This window comes from Chroicocephalus ridibundus, unplaced genomic scaffold, assembly GCF_963924245.1.
Source record: "Chroicocephalus ridibundus unplaced genomic scaffold, bChrRid1.1 SCAFFOLD_98, whole genome shotgun sequence".
NCBI lineage: Eukaryota > Metazoa > Chordata > Aves > Charadriiformes > Laridae > Chroicocephalus > Chroicocephalus ridibundus.
The window spans coordinates 347,110-352,058 of record NW_026961319.1 but is presented as its reverse complement, the minus strand read 5'-3'; positions in this window follow the sequence as shown (position 1 = coordinate 352,058).

The following is a 4,949-nucleotide window of genomic DNA, read 5'->3' as shown; positions in this document are numbered from 1 at the left end:
AAAGGATAAAAGAAAAATAAAGTGAAAAGCAAAGGCCACAGGCAGAAGCAAAGCAAAACCAGATGAGATTGTTTCCTCTAGTTCCTGTCAGCAGACAAAATCAGCTACCTCCTGGGAGGCAACGATCCTATACATATAGCAGTCTCTTTGGAAAACAAATGTCTTAATAATGAATGTCACCCCCTTCCCTCTCTTTTCTCTCAGTTTTTCTTGCTGAGCATGATATCATATGGCAAGGAATATCCCTTTGGTCAGTTCAGGTAAGCTGTCCCATCTGTGGTCCATCCCAACCACTTGCCCACCCCGAGTGTACTACCTTTAGAGGGGGTTGGAGAGACAGCCTTCACGCGGTGCAAACACTGCTCAGCAATAGCCAAAACATTGGTGCGGAATCAACACTGTTCCAGGCACGAGTAGAATGCACAGCAGGGTATGGGCTGCTATGGGGAAAGTTCACTCCATCCCCGCCAGACCCAGTAGCTGTGGGTCTGTGTAGGACAAGCTGTGGTGGAGATGGCAAAGGGCACTGGCAAGGCTGGAAGTCACCAAGAGAATGCAAGTCTTTGTCCCCTGGGGCACAGCAACGGTCTCTGCCACCAAGGCCTGTGAGGAGACATGTTGTCCTAAGGCACTGGGGGGGCTTCCTGGCCTCCTTGCACACCCCCAGCAAGGCTGGGCACTGTCCCACAGGTGTCCTTCACTCAGCATCACACCCCCCAGATGCCACTGCCCCAGGAAGAGCCCTGAGCCATGCGGGAGGGACAGGATCTGCCTTGCCAGGGCATGGAAGAGGTGACAGCAGCATTCTCTGACTGATATGGATGCAGAGTCTCTCCTAAGGAGATCTGGACTGGTGGCAGAAGCTGTCCCTTGAGGTCTGACCCAGGATGGCCACCCTTGCTCCTCACCTCCCCAACCCCACCATGGCTCTCATCGGCCACCTGGAACTTGCATCCCTTTTCCTTCCATCACACTTCTCCACCGCAGTCTGCAGCTGGATGTTCCAGCTCCTTTGCACCAGCTCCCACCTGCTTTCCTCAGAGACCTGCTGCACACAGGCAAACAGGGAAGTTTTTATTTTTGAACCAACAAAATAAAACTGATAAGGTTCACCATTAAAATAAACCACTCCTCAAGTGTGTGCCAATTACAATCTGCCACCAATGAGGTTCACCTTCCACAAGCCATAACCATGCAAGAAATATTTGAGAGAGATGAAAAATTATCAAATCAGCAAAACTAAAGAATGTGCAGAATGAGACAGACTGTTGAGAGACAGGCAAGCTTTTAACTCCACGAATCTCAAAGTATCAACTGGACTGTTGAGAGGTGTCTGAATGATGAAAGAGGAAGGGGAAGGGAAATCTAGAGAGCTGTTGCAAGTGCTTCTGTGCAGATGCGCTGCTGGAAAGGTGACTGCAGACAGGGTCAGTTTAGTTGGGAGAGGTGGGAATACGTGAAAGATGAGGGAGATTAAATGCACAGCCTGATCCAGAGAGTACTGACACTGCAAACAGAGTGGAAGGTCAATAGCTCTCCTCTTGATATTCATGCAGACCCTGAAAACTCATTTTGATCTTGTGGGAAAACACTGATAGTTTTTAAAGTTTTCAATGTTTTCAGCTGATGATGTCATGCTCATAATTTTTAACATTTGTTTCTCAGGTTTTCAAGCAGACCTCCGCTGTCTGCCCATCAGTATCCGGTGGTACTTCCCGAGGATCCAGCGTCTCTCAGGTGCATGCCTGGGACTGGCCTCTGCCAGCTTCAGCCCTGAAGTGGCCAGGCAGGTGGACTGAATGAACAATGAAGGCTCCTTCCAATTTAAATATTCTCCTTCCTCTCCTCTCCTCTCCTCTCCTCTCCTCTCCTCTCCTCTCCTCTCCTCTCCTCTCTTTTCCCCAGTTGTCAGGGAGTTTCTTTGATCACTGGAGAGGGGTAGAGGTAGGAAAAGCTAACATGCTTGGGCTGTTGCTTGTGAGGTCACCTCATGACAGCAAGGTGATTGGCCAGGAGAAGGCAGACATCATGAGGTCATCAAGGACATCAGATGGGAAGGCTGCAGACAGATGACTGGGGCCCTGGTGAGGCCCTGCTCTGGGCTGAAGCCACCAGCACATGCCATGGGAACCTATGGGTTGTGGCATGAGAAATGTGACAGAGAACAGCGTGAGAAGGGACCAGCAGTATGGGCAGCTGCCTGTGTCCGTATCACAGGGTCCGTATGGCCTGGGTCTCACAGGCGGCTGCAGATGTGAGAAGTGGCCAAGCTGCACAGAGGGGAAGCACTGGGGATCTCCTGGGCAGTCAAGTCTTGCAAGGGAAGTGCCTAGGGAAGCCATCAGTGATGCCACTGAAGTCCCAGAGGACCTAGGCAATGGTATCAAGTGTAGTGTAGTGTAGTAGTATCCAAACTATCAAATTGTGTACAAATGGGTAAAACCTGAGACTATTAGGCAAAAAGTAATTGGTGTGGGTTACGAATTGGGGAGGAGACTGGGGCAGGGAAAGGGAGGGATCAAGGTCGATCGTGGAGAAGAAGCCTATGGAAGATGTGGAGGAGGGGGATTCAAGGTGCCAGCTGCCCATGGGGAGGTGGCTGGTCAGTGCTGGTCTGGCCAAACCCCACGCCTCATCACCGTGGTCAGTCCTGCAGTACTGGTTTCAGTTGGGGTGGAGTTAATTATCTGCCTAGTAACTTGTATGGGGCTGTGTTTTAGACTTGTGATGAAAACAGTGTTGGTAACACACCAATGTTTCAGTCATTGCTGAGCCATGCTTGCACAGCACCAAGGCCTTTTCTGCTCCTCACCCCACCCCACCAGCGACTAGGCTGGGGGTGCACAAGGAGTTGAGAGGGGACACAGCCAGGGCAGCTGAGCCCAACTGACCAAAGGGATATTCCATACCACAGGGCATCGCGCTCAGCAAGAAAATCTGTGGGAAGAAGGAGGAAAGGAGTAGCGTTCGGAGTCATGGGATTTGTCTTCCCAAGTCATCGTTATGCGTGATGGAGCCCTGCTTTCCTGGAAAGTGCTAAATATCTGCCTGCCAATGGGAAACAGGGGATGAATTCCTTATTTTCCTTTGCTTGCACACACAGCATTTGCTTTCCCTGTCAAACTGTCTTTATCTCAACCCATGAGTTGTCTCACTTTTACCTTTCTGATCCTCTCCCTCATTGTCCTGTGAGCGGGCGACTGTGTGGTGCTTAGCTGCTGACCGGGGTTAAACCACGACATTTACTCAACTCTGCTCCTGGCTATTTGCTGTGTGAGTGGGCTCACTCTTGTTTGTGTGGTTTTGGCATGAATGTATGTACATGCTTTGCTGGTCAATTCAAAGTGGGATGGCACGGAGGAGAAGGAGGACACGGGGCAATGGAGAGACCCAGGGCCGGGAATGTAGGGACCACTCATGCAACCTTCACATCAGATCAGCCACAGAGTGGGAAAAGGATGGGGCCAGTTGTGTTGCTCATGGTCGTGTAAGTGCTGCTGTTGGTGGGTCGCTGTAAAGGTGCTGGTGCCCTTTGGAGTTGGTCTGTGTCGGGTTGCCTGTGTCCATCTTGTTTCCTTGCAGATACCTGGACTTAATGCTTTCCCTTTGGGTGACTCCACTTTGGGCGATCGCTCGCTTTGTGAGGCTCCAGTCACTGACCACCCCAGGTGCACACAGTCCGTGCCTATCTCGCAGGCTCTCCAGGCACCTCCAGATCCTTCTCCTGGAGTACGTCCTCTGCCCTGTCGCACGCTGGGACACTGCACTGTGACAGTATCTCAGTGACCATTCACCATCTCCACCGTCAATAGGCAACAACAGATGAGTCCTAAGTCCAACCCTTCTTCCCTAACACCTTCCAATATGACAACGAGCTTTTTACTCGGGCCCTTTTGGGGTGAAACATCGGGGCCTGTTCCTGATATCAGCTTTGGAAGAACAGCCAAAACTTGAGGAACTGCACAGGGAAGATGTCACAGTATTAGAGAGACGTTACAGAAGTGGCAGCTCTCAAATTGTGTTAGAAAAAGATTTATACAGGTTTCAGGTGATAGAGAGAGATGGGTTCATGTCTCAGGAGAGTGAGCTAAATACAAACAATTATTTAAAAATGTAATAACCATAAACAACACTACAGGAAATGCTAGAAAGAAAAAACAATAAACAGTGTACAGGCCTGCACTGGGATACCATAGATGTCATTTGTGGACAGTGATGGAAAATTTATCAATATTGACAAACATCGAATAAATGACTTTCCTAATGGACTCCTTGAGCTCCTGGTTCCTCATGCTGTAGATGAGGGGGTTCACTGCTGGAGGAACCACTGAGTACAGCACTGCCACCACCAGATCGAGAACTGGGGAGGAGATGGAGGGGGGCTTCAGGTGAGAAAATAAGCCAGTGCTGATAAAGATGGAGACCACGGCCAGGTGAGGGAGGCACGTGGAGAAGGCTTTGTGCCGTCCCTGCTCAGAGGGGATCCTCAGCACGGCCCTGAAGATCTGCACATAGGACAGCACGATGAAAATAAAACATCCAAAAACTAACAAAGCACTTAATATAAGAAGGCCAAGTTCCCTCAGGTAGGAGTGTGAGCAGGAGAGCTTGAGGATCTGGGGGATCTCAGTCTGGATGTCTCCAGTGTCTCAAAGGGCAGGGAAGGGCTGCCCTAGATCAATCCCACAGGGTTTCCAGGGCACTGGGCTGAACCATTGTTTAGTCTTATGTCTCTTTTGCCTGCTGGATCCTGGCATTGCAGGAGCCTCGTTAGCCCATGGGCTCTTCAGGTTCACCTTTCCTTCAAGGACACTCCGCCTTGGATGGTCACTCATTTGATGAGGTGCCAATCACTGCTCACCCAGACTCACTCACTTTTCTGGGAGATCCCCTGAGCTCTCCTGGCAACTCCAGGTTCCTCTCCAGGATAGCATTGGCCATCAGCCCCA